This window comes from Gossypium hirsutum, chromosome D05 (assembly GCF_007990345.1).
Source record: "Gossypium hirsutum isolate 1008001.06 chromosome D05, Gossypium_hirsutum_v2.1, whole genome shotgun sequence".
Taxonomy (NCBI): Eukaryota; Viridiplantae; Streptophyta; class Magnoliopsida; order Malvales; family Malvaceae; genus Gossypium; species Gossypium hirsutum.
Genome location: NC_053441.1, coordinates 32,508,899 through 32,526,622, shown reverse-complemented (window position 1 = coordinate 32,526,622; position 17,724 = coordinate 32,508,899). Strand labels below are relative to the sequence as shown.

The window sequence follows — 17,724 nt, the reverse complement described above, 5'->3', positions numbered from 1 at the left end:
TTATCAAGAATTTGGTCTGGGAATTTGCTGGCAAATTCTATAGATCGTTCTATTGGGGTAATGGTTCCTTGGGTAATGTAATGACCTAAAAACCTTACTTTGGTTTGGAATAAACTTATTTTGGATTTAGAAACTACTAAACCATTATTTCTTATGACTTTTATAAAGATTGATATATGTTTAAAGTGTTTTTCTAAATTTTCTGAAAATACTAATACATCATCGATGTATACTATTGTGACTTGAGAATATTGGTAAAAAATATCATTCATTATTCTTTGGAACTCAGATGGAGCATTTTTTAACCCAAAAGGCCTTACATTCCATTCATATTGTCCAAATGGTACAGTAAATGCTGTTTTATATCTTTCTTCTTCTTTTATTTGGATTTGCCAAAATCCGGATTTCATATCAAATTTTGAGAAAATATTTGCATTACAAAGTTTTTGTAGCAAATCTTTCTTATTTGGTATTGGGTATCTAATCCATTTTAAGGCTTGATTGAGAGGTTTGTAATTAATTACTAATCTTGGCGTTCCTCTTTCAAGTTCTGCATTTTTTATTACATAAAATGCTGAACAACTCCAAGGGGAACTGCTCTTTCTAATTAATTTTTTATTAAGAAGGTCTTGTATTTCTTTTCTACAAAATTCTTCCATTTCTTTGTTCATTTCTATTGGTCTTGCTTTTGTGGGTATTTGTCTTTCATCAAAATCGTTTTCGTATGGTAATGTTACTTCATGTTTCTTTCTATTCCAAAAGGCATTAGGAATGTCAGAGCAAATTGTTGATTCTATTTCCTTTTTGATTTGATCTATTCTTTTTTGTATTTCTCTTTTTCTTAATTGTTCATTTAATTTTTTAAAACATATTTCTTCTTTTAGGAAAGAGATTTGCTTCTGTTTGTAATTAATTAAATTATTAATTTGTCCATTATGAATGGATAAAAATTTTAATAGGTTGAGGTTTCTTATTTTCGGTTTTTCTACAAAAGGAAATTCTACCTTAGTGTTTAAAACTTTAGTGGAGATAGAATTAGTTGTTACTTTATAAGGTTTGAGTAAGGATATGAATGGGGTTCCTAATATGACATCTTGGGTAATATCTTTTACCATTAAAAAACATTTTTGATATTTTATACATTTGTTGGATATTTCTGCATTGGGAATTTTGTAAGTAATTTTTAATTTTTTACCATTTGCAGCCTTAAGAGATTCTGATGTTTTATTATAATATTTTGTTGGAATTATTCCTTCTCTAATGCAGTTTTGGTCTGCTCCTGTATCAAAAAGGGCTATTGTTTCTAATTGAAATTCATTATTTATGACAATATTTATTTTTATTAAATATCTTTGAATAGATACTTCAGTTAGAACCATCATATATTCTTGTGTATTTTCTTCAGGTTCAGGTTCAGTTTCTGATGAACTTTTTTCTGAGGTTTCGTCTTTTAAGGATCTAATTTGTTCCTTCATTTCTTGTTGTTCTATTTTAAGCTGAGAAAGTTCCGATTTAATCTGTTTTATTTCCAACTGTAATTCAGAGTTTGTAATTTGTCTTGGTTTTATTTTTTCATATTTATTAAATATTATATCTTGTATATTATACGTTTGTGATTAACTAGAAATGATTTCTTTTTCTTTTTCTGGTTTATCTTTTAATGAGGATTTTAATTTCAAAAGGTATTCTCTTTTAAGCTCTAGGTCTTGAATTTTATCAATAACTTCTATCATAAATTCTTGATCTTTAGTTAGCATATTAATTGAAGGTTCATTCTCATCTCCAGAAGACTGGGATGTTGTATGTAATTCGTCTATTTGTAATTCATCTGTTTCAGTAGATGTATCATTTTCAGAAGAAGTTGTTTCTAATAGGATTTCATTTAATTTTTGTTCTATCTCTTCTTCTAAATTTAAGTTATTGATTTTTCTTTTGATTTTACAATATTTTGAGATATGTCCTGGTTTTCCACATCTATAACATTTTATTGTTTTGTCAATTTTGTTTTCTGTTTTTTTTTGTTTCTTCCCTTTTCAGTATTTTTTATATTTAGGTTTTTTATAATATTCTGAAATATTCTTTTTCCTATTTTTTGGCTTTTCAGGGCAACATGTTTTTGAAGAAGAAGACTCATTCCTGATGTCAAATTGGTGGCAGAATGATCCTAATTCCTTTCTACATTGATATCTTTCTTTCTTAAGTTGTTTTTATAATTTTAAATCTTGGCAAATTTTTAATCCTTCTTTTTGGGTGAAACTAATTAGTTCACCATATGTAAGCTTTTCATATGGAATAATACCTTTGTAATTTTCTCTTATTTGATTCCTAACTTTTTCTCCTAATAATGTGGGAAGTCCTGCTAGAAATTTTTCTTTCCAAAATGGTTGCTGGTTATCAGATCTTTGCATGACTCTAGTCATAAAGACATCTTTATACCATTTAAAATCGGTTAATTTTTTACATTTTAAATTTGATAATAATTCTGAATTTCTATCTTTAAGATGAGAAGGATCTCCAATGAAGTGTTTAGAGATTGAGAAAATTAAAGTTGCTACTGCATCTTGGATTTCTCTTCCTTGTTCATCTAAAATAATTCTATCTTGGTCATCTTTTTTTATTGCTTTTAAAATTTCTTCCTGTTGGGTTTTAGTCAGTGCATGATCCCACCATCCTTTTAATTGACCAGTAAATCCAGGAACTAAAAGATTAGCTATAGCATGGTCATTGATTAATCCATTTTGATTTTGGGTTTTATAAACATTTGAAACCATTGTCATTTGTTGTAATAAACTAAGAATATTATATTCGGACATTCCATCTATATTCCATTCATAGATTGTATTAGCATTGTATTTATTTTGGGAAACAGGTTTTTCTTCTATGTTAAGATCAGGTGCAGTGATTTTTGAATAATATAATCTTTTTGGTTCTTTCCAAGCCATCTTGTTAATTTGTTGTTCATCTGACTGATCCGAGTCAGATTGGGAGGATTGGTGTAATGCATTTATTGAATATTGGGTTTGTATTGGGGTATCAGGGGCGATTAATTTAGACTTATGGTTTTCTAAAGCATTAAGTCTATTTTGGATTTCTGTTAGGAAATCATTTTGGGATTTTTGGAAAGCTTTTGGAATCTCATAAGGTGTGAATATTGGTTCTTTGGAACTTTTTTCGGTTATCTCTTTTACTGGTTCTCTCTTGATTGGTTGACTTTCTACCAAATTTTCAATATAATCTAATTGTTTTCCTATTGTATGAAGATTAATATTTGTATAATTGTTTTGTTCTACTATCATTTTGATATCCTTTGATGAGATTTGTTCTCCTGCATCGGGAGCTCTCATTCTTAAAGGGTTTGCTTTTATTCCAGTATTCTTATGAAGATATTGAACCTCCATTAAAGGGGGATGTCGAGATTCAACTTCTCCTTTATTAGTTTGCCATCTAGTATTATATCTTATTGTATTAACAGATCCTAAATAATATTCTTCAAACCATTCAAAGAATTTTATATGGACTTTATGAGTATTCATAAATCTATAATATTCTTGAAGAATATTTTCTTTTTTATCATTATAATTTTTAAAGTAATCTTCTCTTTTTTGCTTATTTTTGTTGGAATAGAAGTGCTTTCTACACCATTCTTTATTTATTTCAAACAATTTTTCTAAAACAAATATTTCTGAATTTTCTCTTTGTCTTGCATTATTAGTCATTGATGAATAAGTTGGTGACATGTTAGGTGAATTTTGGGGACTCTCTTCTTGTCTGGCATAGATAGGTTGAGCTATATTTGAGGAATTATCTATTCCTTGTAAATTGGTCCTAAATGTTGTTGGGATAGAAGAGACAGAGGCTCTGGCTGTCCTAAAATCTACTGTTTGTGTTCTTGGATTTGACTCTTCTTCTATATTTAACCTCCTAAAAGCTGTGTTGGTACTTCCTATTTCGAAGGAGTGTCTTGGAGGCATTCTTTGTGGCCTACTGAATTTTAATTCAACTGTGCCATCTTGGTGCTGAGAAATTTCACTTAATGAAGTGTTTTTTATGGGGGTTGGTGCCACAGGGTCTGTAGCACCTTCAAGTTTCCACTTATCAGGAAGGTTTATCTCATGCCATTGTATTGTTCTGGGGATTATAGTATGAGATCTTGTGGTGTCTGTCTCTATTAAGAGGGTTTCTCCTTTTGGGCTTTGGAGTAAAGCCTTGGTATTAACTACAGAATACATGGCTTTGAAATGGAGTCTATAAACCAAAGTTAACACTTCTGTACCTGGAAGCATTTTGTAGTTATGGGTATGTATTTGAAGTGTTAAAGATTGTAAAATGTTTTTATCAGTCAAAGAAACCATAAAATTTGGATAACAATTAAAATGTATTGGGCCAGTACATAGGCTTGTTTCTATAGTTCCTAATAATGAGTCATTAAACATGATGTGTCTTTGGTCTCTTAAGACTACTAATATTGAGGTATTTTTAGTGGCTTCAACACTAAGAGGTTTGACTCCAACCTGGACTAATCCAAAATAGATGTATTTGTATCTTTGTTCTTTGAGTTTATTAATGACGACTTTATTTAATAATTGGATTGTTTCATATTCTTTTTGAATAGGTAAACTCCTTTCTTTTGTTTTTTATAACATAACTGCAAAAAGCATTTAAATTTTCAAAAGTTGTTTTTTTGTAAACTTGGTTTGTTGGAACTCTTGGAAGAGTCCAATTATCAAATCTTTGGGGAATATTTTCATAATGTTCTTCTTGTTCATTAACAGTATTGTTTGAGGTTTGGTCAGATTCTTGGGATTGATTAGAAACAAAGCTAGCAGAAGAATTGGTTCTTCTAAGGAAAGGAAATATTCTTTGTTTTCGTATTTCCTACAGGGGGTTCTACTATCTGAATCTCTGAATTAATTAAGTTGTCTACGGGGATACTTAGTCCTTGACACGCCTAACCCATGGCTAACTGGACACTGTATCAATTCTCAGCAAAATAATAATACGATAATAAAGATAGTTAAACCAGAACTCAGAAATAACGAAAACAAATTGAATATTTTCTTAAACTTAAGAATACCTGCTCCTCATTGGCTCTGATACCAGGAAGTCCCGATTGTAAATTCTATAATTTATTTTCAAAAGTTTAAGAAAATAATTGGGTAATCAAATATCGAACACATTATATGAACAAGGTTGTTGTTGTACACATAATGAGAATATGATTTTGGTTCGTATATAAATAAATATAGTTTACCGAAATCTTTATTATAATTAATGTAATTATAATTTTTGATTTTTTAAACATTATTATATTTATTTAATTTTGAGAAACCCTAAAAAAATAAGATATAAAATCTTATTTTTCTTTGCTTTGTGAGTCTAGCAGCTGTTAAAGTAAAGTCTTCTCCAAAACTGTTTAGGGATTCCTTTCGTTCATAGTCAACTGGGTGGATTACGTAGAGGTCGGAGTCGTCAAAGATTGCAGCTTGGTTTGATAGTAGATTAGATTACTCATTGCCGAGGCATCGCTGTCTACTCAGAATCACCATTCGGTAATTTTGAAACCCTTTTTCACCTCGATTCGTTCCTCACACATGGATCCATGGTTAGGATCGCCGGGTGTTTTATTTTTCCGCTGTTCCGTAGGGGTGCCGGCGTTCCAACATATAGCAGCAGTCAACCAAGCAATTTGGTTAAGAAATATTTTAATCCTGTGCAGGTTGAAGCAACACAAATTTTCTGCGATAATCTATCTGTTGTAGCAATTGCTAAGAATGTTGTCTTTCATGGAAAGACAACATTTCAAGATCAAGCACTATTTTGTGAAGGAAGTCGAAGAGAGCGAAGAAGTCACTCTAGTTCATTGCAACACAGAAAGCCAGCTGGCGAACATTTTGACCAAGCCTCTTGGAAAAACGAGGTTTGAGAAGTTGAGAAATGAAATTGGTGTTCGCTACATAAAGGCCAAGAAGGAGTGTTGCGAGATGATCATTTATGCAACAACTCACACATTTGGCGAACAGGTTAAGCGCGATAAGAATGACGAATTGTCATCTTGGCGAACAGCCCAAGTATAAGCTAAAATGACGGACAATCCAAGTACAAGCCAAAGCGATAGACAATTTAAGTACAGGCCAAAATAGTGGATAGTCTAACCGCAACTTTTGATACAAGCTAACAAGTTGTCAACTTGTTTAGAAAAGTTGCTTAAATTATTTTATTTATCTTTAATTTGATAGGTTAACTTAAACGTTGTTAATTAGACAGAAATTAGTCAATGAGTGATCCTATGTACCTAGACATGTCAACTTGTCAAGTCACAATTGATAAAATTTTCCTATTTAAATGTATACTATATATGTAAACAAATGTATTAAAATGAAGAAGAAAAAAAACAGCAAATCAATTTTGATTGCTAAATTTTGATCTGTCCTTTTCTTTCTTAGACAAAAAAAAAAACCAACAATTTTTTTTGCCATTTTCAAAACCTCATTTAACTAATGAATTCCATGATTGATATTGTGTTTAAAGATTTAATCTCTTCTATATGAAAATGTCTAAAATGGATTTAAAACATTCTCAATTGCTAGACTCAAAAACATTAAATCATTGTAAGGAAATTTTTTGCGTTTTTATTTTAGACTAAAAATATCTTTTAATAATATTTCTTCAAACTATCTTAGAAATAAATATTAAAAAATTGATAAATCAAAAGACAAACTAACCAAAAGATTAGATTTTGGGCTTCCAACATGATTTCATGTTTTCAAAAAGTAAATTTACATGCATTTTTTCCTTTTTCCTTTTGTTGATTATTATGACTTTTACTTTTGAGCTATGGCATGCACACTTATATAATTGCCTGTCATATCAACTCAACATGAATAGGTGAAAAAGCATTATTTTAATTTATTTTTAAATTACTTTTTTCTTTTGATTTCACATGCGGATAATGTTTATCTGATCTTAAACAGGAAAAGCCATGGAATATTGCAATGTGTTTTTCCTTTTTTTTTCCTTAAATAAGTTTTTAGTTTGAATCAATTTTTTTTATTTAAAATAAAGACTAGTTTGAATACAAATAAAAAATAAGATTTGATTTACATAAATATAAAATATCAAAAGTTGCTTTAAAAGTGAAATAATTCAAAGAATTGTTTTAGTATTTTAGTTTGAAAAATTAATTTTCTCATTAATAAAATAACTAATCAATTTTAATTTTTTATAATTAATTGTACTTCATATGCATACCATTTTTTATATAGGAAATAATTATTGAGGATAATTAAGATCTTGAAAGATTTGGCCAATGAAATTAATATCTTTAAAGAATGATAAATTTTATGGATTTTATCAGTGTCAGAAAATGTGGGTTCGAACATCTAGTTTTATGCATTGTATAAAAAAAATCTATTGATAAATTAAAAGATAGTAAATGATAAATTTTTAATACCAAATTTTATAAATAAATATTGAATTTGTTTTAGGAAATTGTTTGAAAAATTAATAAAAATAATAATTACTACATATAACTATATTATTTAATAAAAATAAATAATTATTTTTGAAAATTTTATTTTAATAATCAATATTTTATATCATTTTGAATAAAAATTAAATACGGCAAATGCGATTTAAATATCTCAAAAAAATTTTAGAATTGGATTAGGGATTCTGCATCGGGCCTTAGAGCCCAAGTGCATTGTTCTGGTGGAGAGTAATATAATATATATTGGGCCTTAGATCATTTAAATGTCACTAGTGTGTTAATTTGGTAAAAGCACATTTCTAATCTCTCTCAATTTTGATATTAAGCATATTGAAATTGCTAAAAAAAATGAAAGATCAAATTTAAAAGAGAACAGATAAGAACAATTAATCATATTAATTATTGTTTTTATTATTATCAATTATACATAATCTTACTTGGTATAATAATAAATCAAGCACTCGATATTTACATATTCTCTCAACTTGTTATTGATTCTAAATATATATATACATGATTTAAAAAGTTAGGAATTAAAAAAGAACTTATCGACTAACTTTAGCTTCAAGTATAAACATTGAGGGCTAAATTTGTTTTATAACAATCAAAATTATGTAAAATTGATGAAAAATATTAATGTTGTGATTAATTATCCTTTACATGCTCATTTTTTAAACTGACAGGGATTAAATTACTCCGTTTTTTAAATAGAAACCAATTTACGCAATATAAAAATTGAAAGAGACCGGATAAGTCTTTTTACCTGTTAATTTCGGTATTTATTAGATATCTATATCTATATCTATATTTTGTACTATATCTATATATATATATATATATATATATGCTTGATTGAATTGGTGTCCTATTAATATCAACTTGAAGGGAAATGGCTAAAAATCCTTTTTTGGAAGGCAATAAATATTATTATGGGCCTAATATTTTTGCCCAAACCCTCTCGAATTTTGGGCAGGCCTTCAGGTTTGGACGGATAATCTGACTCATGAACATGTCTAGTTCTAATCAATCAAGTAAAAGAAAGTATAACCTCTTCATTTGAGTGATCTATAAGGATTAAACTCTATTAATTGTTATTATCTCACATTATTTTAAATCACTTGAGATAAAATAATTTATAAAAATACAATTATATTAATAAAAAATTATGTATTATTTTGGGTATTTCACTCTCTTTATTTTCTTAAATTATGTAATATTTTAAATTTAATTTTAAAAAAATGTTGAGAGTTCCCTCAACTCTGGTGCAATCCTTTGTCAAAATGTCAATAATGCCATTACAATCAAATAAAATTTGGAATATTAAATTGGATATTTTATGGAGATTTTGATATTTTTATTGAATGCTGGGAATATTGATTCATGTGTATGTAACACAAAAAGGTAAAAATACTTTGAATTTTCTACGACCCTTCTTTGAAATATCATCATCGGTGGCGAAGCTATTTATAGATTTTTCATATTTAAAAAAAAATATTTTCCAAAAAATTCTATTACAAAATTAAAACTATTTTTTATATATCAAACTATTCTTATCATTCAAATTCAGTTTAAAAGATTTAATTACCAATCTTTGTAATTACGAGAGTGTAACTTAATTTAAAATTTTATCGGTTAAATAAGTCTACTGAATTATAATTCTTTGTAATTACAAGAGAGCATAATTCATTCAATTACTCTTTGTTGTTCAAATCCTTAGGATGTGTTTGTTTCACGGAAAATATTTTCTACATTTGCATGTGTTTATTTAATGAAAACAACTTGACCAAAAGAAGATGACTTATAGGTCAATAAAAAATAAACCTATTTTCTTGTGACTTACCATTTCGAGAAACACGAGTTATTTTTTGAAAAAGAGCTCCTTTAGGAGTAATCTTATTTTTATATAAAATTTAACGCGAATTAAGCCTAATATTATTATATTAATAATATTTTTTATTTTAATTTTTAAAACATTTGAAAATATTAAAATATTAATATCAAATATTATAGTGTACAATATTATTTAACATACATATTTAATTATTTATATTATTAAATATAAATAATTATTAAAAAATTTAATAAATAATTATTTTAATAATTTATTTAATATTACAATTTTGTTTTAATAATAAATTTTAACAATAATAATTTTAAATTTGAAAATAATATTCTTAATATATTATAGAAAATATTTAAATTAATATTTTAATAATAAATACATATTACAATTTATAAATATTTAATAATAAATGTTTTATAATATAAAATATGATTATTTTAATTATATAAATATAAGTATTTGAGTAAATCATTCTTAGCTTCATTTATCCCGTCTAACTCTAATGTATCACTATCCACTCTTGTATATGTAATATATGTAATTTAGATTAAATTTTAATTAAATATTATTTATTATTAAGTTTATATATAATAATTATTATTATAAAATATTATTCCTATTATAAAATAAATTTCAATTGCCAAAATAAAATTTTAGTATAATATTTTATAACAAATATACTAATATTGTGTTTATTTAACTAAAAACAATTTGTAGAAAATGATTTAAAAAATTATCAAATAACAAAAAAAAACATTTTACATATAATCATTTAAACATTAAAAAATATTAAATTTTCCAAAAAAAATGGAATTCACTTTTAAAAAATCATTTTCCAAAATTTCTTTTCCAATCAATTGCAACCTTAAATTTATTTAAGAAAGATTAATTAATATTTTTATGGCTTAATATCAAATTTGACCACTAATGTTTATATATTTTGTTAAAATGGCCCCAATTATATTTTTGAGTTATTTTTTAGCCATTAACTTTGTTTTTTTTCCAACTGTTTTTTTCTAACATATTTGATGAAAGTACCATTAAAAAATTTAACGGGGATGATGTGGAATATTTTGAATGAGATGTAATTTATTACTTAGGTAATCCAATAAGATAATTACATGTGAATACATTTAAAGAAAATAAACCTAACTATCTAAAAAAAGATTTCAAAATGAATGCATACATTTGTTTACTGATAGGTTTCAAAATAAAAATTAATAAATTAAATAAAAAAATTTGAATGTGTGCATTTATTTTGAAACATTTTTTTAAATAATTATGTTTATTTTTTAAATTAAGAGTTATTTTTTTAACTTCATAAATTATTTATTTATTTTCCACATGTAATTATTTTATTGGGTTATTTAAGTAATAAATTACATCTCATTAAAAATATTCCACATATGAAATTTCACATCCTCAATTAACTTTTTAATGGTACTTTCATCAATTTTTAAAAAAAGCAAGGTGAAAAAAAAATTGATGGACAAAAAAGGCTCAAAATTATAATTAGAACCATTTTGACAAAATATGTAAACATTAATGGCCAAATTTACAATTAAACATTTTATTAAAATTGCTTTTGTTTTTTAACTGGAGGGTAGTTGAGAATAAAATCCAACCACCAAAGCCTACCAACCCACTCTTCCCTCCCTTCCCTAAAAGCCTTCTATTTCTATTGAATCTTCCATTTTTATTTGCTCAAATCTCTTCATTTCCTTCCAATTCTACCCTCTTTTTTTTATTTGTTTCTTTTCTTCTCTTTTAGTTTAATTTTTCAAAGCTGTTATGGCTTCTTCCATTACATCTAAGCCTTTCCTTGGAGCTACTAAACCCAACTCTTCTCTTTCTTCTGATCTTCAAAGACTCTCTTTTGCCTCTCTTCATATCTCAATCAAACCAAGAACCCTCAAAAGCTTCGTAAGTTTTCTTATTTTATCTTCTATTTCAATTGGGTTTCTGCATTGTTTTTAAAGATTTGTTTTTGACATTGGGTTTTTTTTTCCTTTTGTTTTTGACTTCGTTTCTCTTTGTGGGTATTGCTTTTTTTTAGTTGTTTCTGTTGAAATTAGCAGTTTATTGCATTATTTGGTTTGGGAATAGAGAAAATGATTTTTAATGTTGAATTTGAATTCTTAGAAATCATCAACTTCAAGTTTTGTGTGTATTTTGAACATAGGACTCAAGTTAATTACGGTTTTGAATTTTGAGCAATACTGATAGAGCATTGCCATCAGGTTTATATATTGTTTGCTGTCATTTTATGTTTTGTTACAGAAATTTTGTTGTCATCATGCAAAAAGACAATCATGAATGTCTATACAGTTTTACAATGTTATGTACAGATAAATGGTCACACATGGTCGACTTTATGCGATGTTTTTGTGTCAGCATTGATCCATCTATTCGACATTTCGGCTGAAGCTTGATTTCAGGTTTAGATAGTTGTAGTAGCAATAGAAGTTATGTTAATGTGTTTTGAACTGGGAGATTTTTAAGATCAATAAACACTACAGGCTGAGATGCATGTAGGAATCTATACTTTCACATACTAGTGAATAGATTTGACTCGAGAATTTTCATCATTGAAATCAACACTAATATGTTGCCATTATGTCAAAACATCTCGGGGTGTATCTAAACTGTGTAATTCTTCTGTGCTTGCATCAGCTGTATGTGAAGTGTAGGAGTTACCGGTTTTCTACCATTGAAAGACCAATATTTTTAGGATGTGGTTCTTTAAAGGTTCTGGTAGAAGCTTAAATTTATTAGACATTGCACATTGTTATTGTGTCTTTCTGACAACTATAATATTTAGAAACAATTTCTACATAAAGAACATTTAGATTAAGTTGAGCTTTTGAAGCCTGACAAAATGTATTGCCTAACAGAGATAGAGGCAGCTGGGAGCACATTTGGAAATTATTTCCGTGTTACAACATTTGGAGAATCTCATGGAGGTGGTGTTGGTTGTATAGTTGATGGATGTCCTCCTAGGATTCCTCTCTCAGAAGCTGATTTGCAAGTTGATCTTGACCGAAGGTACTTCCTCATGAGAACTTAGCATTATCACTTTAATCCTACTGCTCACCTTTAGATGAAGATTTGTCCATCCTTGTAGCTTCTTTCTGTTCATTTTCATTGCATGTTGATCTAGTGAGAGTTCTTGCGAATAGGGTTTCCCTATAAATGACAGAGTGCAGTAGTTTAAGCTTTAGTCATTATCTTTCATCTTTATTGATGCAAATTGCTTCATCATTGTGGATTAACTGTCAAGAGTTATTTGCAGGAGGCCAGGTCAGAGCCGAATTACTACCCCTAGGAAAGAGACTGACACATGCCGATTATATTCTGGAGTTTCAGAAGGTTATATATATTTTTAACCCTGGACATTTGATGTTTCTTATCTCCTTTCTTTGTCTTTAAACGGACATTTGTTGACAATCTGCAGGAGTGACTACTGGAACACCAATCCATGTTTTTGTACCAAATACTGATCAGAGGGGACATGTGAGTATATACTATTAATATTTTCTTGGGGGGTCTAAAATGGGAAAACTAAAATGAGGTTTAACAACCCTTTGGTTGGTGTTTTAATTCTGGCATAGAATTTTAAATGATCGAAATCTAGTTTGAATTATCTTTAGAAGTTAATAATGTAATTCGCACCTCTCAAGCCTCATTGAGCAATTCTTGGGCTGATATTGCTTCTGGACGGTGAATGAGACCTCATTAATTAAACCAATGATGTAGCCATATAAACTGTAGTCATCAATTAGAGTCATGCGTACTAATTTCAAGGCAATCTAGTGAACAGTTTCAGTTTAGGATCACGGTTTTAACCTGTGAGCTAATTTCAAGCATATCACATATGTTAGGGACGTTCTCGATTTTGAATTAATTATTTGTTCTTTTAGCGTCTAGAAGGATTCTTTAATGATGTCATTCTGCTTTCAGGATTACAAGGAAATGTCGATAGCTTATAGGCCCTCTCATGCTGATGCCACTTATGACATGAAATATGGTGTCAGAGCAGTGCAGGTAATGCCTTTTATTATCATCATTGCAGTACCATGGATTATGCCATCTCTTTAAGAGATTCAGATTTGTTTATACCCAATTTATCTGATTTCAACTTGTAATTGAAGGGTGGTGGTAGATCTTCTGCCAGAGAAACCATTGGAAGAGTTGCCTCTGGAGCTATTGCAAAGAAAATCCTCAAGCATTTCTCAGGAACTGAGGTATGTTTCAAGCTGGAGGATTGATCTCTCTATTGTTTCTTTTTATATGTGATCATAATTCATTGCATTTGTTCTATGAATTTATAATAATGCTTGTACTTGGTGCAGAGTGTTTGTTTAATTTGTTCGCACTTGCAATATGATTAATGTCTGATTTACACTAACAAGTCATACAGGAAAAGGGGGAAAAAAAAGCTAATTCTGACCCCTACCCTCTGTTCCATGCTGCAAACATCTGTATCTTGTGTCAAATGTTTAAAATCACTTTAGCACAGCTGTAACTGCATTTTCATCATTCAATTCGTACAAGTGACTCTAGCTTCCATTATTGAATCATATTTGTCGATTTATCTTTCTTTCTTTCCTTTTTTTTTTTGGTTTCTTATTATGGTTCATTTTTTTCTTCAGGTTCTCGCTTACGTCTCACAAGTTCACCAGGTTGTGCTTCCAGACGGTTCAGTTTACCATGATACTGTAACTCTTGATCAGGTTTGAACTCAGCTCAATTATTTTAGTCTTGATTTCAAACTAATTATGGTTGGTTATGAGAGTTTTGTTCCCCATTTCCTCTGATTTGGTTTCACAAGTTCTGAAGGGCATTCATTCCAAGATGCATTATGCATTTTGATCTACTTTCACCGTTGTACTTAGTCTAGATTGCTACTCCCCTTTCAATACTGATCAATTTATATTATAGCCATTATTTAACCATTTTCAACTAAATGTTGCCAGATAGAAAGTAATATTGTAAGGTGCCCACATCCTGAATATGCTGAGAAAATGATTGCTGCTATTGATGCTGTTCGAACGAGAGGAGATTCTATTGGTGGTGTTGTCACATGCATAGTGAGGAATGCTCCACGTGTATGAACTCTCTCTCTCTCACACATATTTGTGTTTCATGCTCATGGCCCGTATTAATTTTCATGAAGTTTCTGTTTTCTTTTGACCTTAAAATAATGGAAATGCTTTAACTTGTAGCAGCCGGAGTCAAATAGAAGTTTCCTGCAGAACTGAAAATCTGTATTTTTGTGTCAGGGGCTTGGTTCACCAGTTTTTGATAAGCTTGAAGCAGAGCTTGCTAAGGCTGTAATGTCATTACCTGCAACCAAAGGATTTGAATTTGGCAGTGGATTTGCAGGTTAAGAGATTTTTATACTTTTGGTGTGACGCTGTATTTCATAAAATGCTCTTGAGTTGAGTTGGCCAATTGGTGAACATGCTCTAAAGCTATTACTTGTGAGGTTATTTCTTGGTTACTTCTGTTTCAAGTTTGTTATAATTGCTGGTCTGTAAAATCCTTGCAGGTACTTTTCTAACTGGCAGTGAACATAATGACGAGTTCTTTACTGATGAACATGGAACAATAAGGACTAGAACAAACCGCTCCGGTGGGATACAGGTAGTTATTTTCTCTGTTACTCTCAGTCTCTCTATCTGTCTGCCTAGCAACAGTTACTTGGAGTCGAGTGTTGGATATGGGTATGTGCTTGACAGGGTGTTTGCATTTTAAAATTTTTTCATATATATGAACATGGTGCATATCTATGTCCGAATATGTTGGGCACAAGTGTTGGACATGATTACTTTTAAGGAAAATGAAAAGTTCAGGTATATAGCACTTTGTTGGGCTTTGTCACCAATGTACCAAATGCTACCTGTTTATTTGTAGTCTTCAATTTTAATTGTTGGGTAAACTGTGTTGCTCGGACTCTTCATTATTCTTAAGTTCTCATGCCCGACAAATATTCGGACATGGATATGTAGATATGACCCTCCAAATACATGAAAATACTTTCAAAAATTGAACGTCCTCGTGTAGGACACATATCCAACGTTCATACCTGAATCCAAGTAATATTGGAGCTAAGTCCATGAGTTGGGTGTGAGAATTGTGAGACTGTAATGTTGACTTACAGGGTGGAATATCCAATGGGGAAATTATAAATATGAGAGTTGCTTTCAAGCCAACGGCCACTATCAGTGTAAGTTTGATCTCCTTTTGCCTTATATGCTTTCTGGCTATTATGACTTGTTTTATATATCATTGTAGGGTGAGCATTCGATTAAATCGAGTGAAAAACTTTTGAATTAACGAGTCCTATTTTGTCATCCTAACTCGATTTGAAAATTTTTAGAATTGGGTCGAGTGAAATTGTTAAAGTTAGATTAAAAATTAAACATGTGAAATTAAAATTTTGTTACAGTATAACTAATTTTATTTTAAAGCACATAAACTAAATTTTTTCAAAGCCAAAAAAAAAAAAACTATACTATGATAAACTTAACCATTAATTAACTTCTTTAGGTCCCAAAATTATTATTTTAGAAAAATTTTAAATTTAACTTTTTTTTAATATATTTTAGATTTTTTAATTTTTATAATTTTTTAAAAATAAAATTTTTAAATTTTTATTATATTTTGAATTTAAAAATTATTTTGAAATTATTTTGAAATTTTTGTTGAGAGATAGATCAATTTGTACATTTTTAAATTGATGGGGACCAAAGGTGTATTTACACCAATTTGTTATTGAAATTGTAAAATTTAGCTCGACTCGAACTACTTATTTGAGTAGTTTACTCAAATAACTCAAACAACTCGATTGATTAACTTGAAATTTGATTTTTTTTTTTTCGATTTTTTCAAATCAAATCGGTTTTGGTCAGTTATATATCATTTCATATTTTATGAGATTTTTGGGTACAGTGCTGGGAACATAAATTTTTTTTTTTGGAAAAAAAAGCAGCTATGTTTAGGACATACTAATAAAAAAACCCTCTTAAGATTATACAAAATGACAGCCATACTCGAAAGCATTATATAATAAATTTAAGAGAACAACTAAAAATATGAAGTATAACAGTTTGTTGTAAAGAACAAGTATATTTTGGCTTTAGATCATGCATATCACAAAGTTTTGGCTAATTAATGCAGTTAAGATTGGTGTCATTTGTGATATTTTCTGCAGAAAAAGCAGCATACAGTGACTCGAGAAAAGAAGAGATCGAACTGTTAGCTCGCGGTCGTCATGATCCTTGTGTTGTCCCTCGAGGTATTTCTTTGGACAATGGTTTTCCTTTGCTTTGTTGTCATCTCTGTAAGTTTAGTTTAGAATCTTCCATGGTTGCCATTTTCCAAAGACGGCTGGATTCCTTGGAATCTACAATGAATGCGGATATCGAATTTGAAAGTTGTATTAAGCATATTTCATCTTCCTATCTTTTACATCATTTTCAAACAATGCATCTCATTTCCAGTTTACTTTGTGTTTGGTTTAATTTGGACGATGCAGCTGTGCCGATGGTGGAAGCATGGTAGCAATGGTCTGGTGGACAGTTGATGGCACAACATGGACAGTGTAACTTGTTCCGATCACCCCGAATTACAGGAGCCCTTGAGCTTTAGTTTCCCAACTTTGAGCCGGCAAATATCTAACTTGAATGGTGGCAAAGTCAGTGTTAGGTCTCCATTGTTATGTTTGAATGAGAATGTTGTGGTCTCTATACCCCATTGCGTTCTCTTTTTTATTCGTTATGTGGTTTCTTGATAATTAGTATTATAGATTTACTACTATCTGATTTATTCTCCCCTTAGCTTGTAAAAGTAATCAATGTTTAGATTTTTCGTTTCTCGGTGTTTATGTTTGATATATTGAACAAAAAGTGTAAGATGTGCTTATGTTACAATAATGTGTACTTGATGACATAAGGTAGTTAAATTCTAGAGTCCTAGATTTTGTAATTGAATGTCAAATTTTAAATACAATATAATAATCATATATGTATTTCATATTTACTAGTAACAGGGATCTTTAAAATGTTAATTGCAAATTTTATATATCTTCTATGTTATTCTTCACATTTGGAATTATAATGATTGAACTTGTGTTTTCTCTTTGGAAGCATAATGTGTTTTTTATTACACAATACTAATTAATTTTACTTAATTAATATAAACAATCAAATCTTGGAGTTGATAATGTTGGGAGGGTTTTACTTGAATATTACCTGGGTTCGAAAAGACTAAACTCAGGCTGTAAACAGAGAAGAATCATGTAGTTTTATAAAAAAAAAGTTGAACAATTAAAAAAATATTAAGTTAAATATTTATTAAATAATAATTTTTTTTAATATTTTAATAAAAATTA

At 29.0% G+C, this 17,724-nt stretch overlaps 1 pseudogene; it reads left to right on the top strand.

The window, feature by feature from the left end:
* The first annotated feature begins 5,771 nt into the window (after positions 1-5,771).
* LOC121217152 (chorismate synthase, chloroplastic-like) lies at positions 5,772-17,124 on the top strand (annotated as a pseudogene).
* The last annotated feature ends 600 nt before the right edge of the window (positions 17,125-17,724 follow it).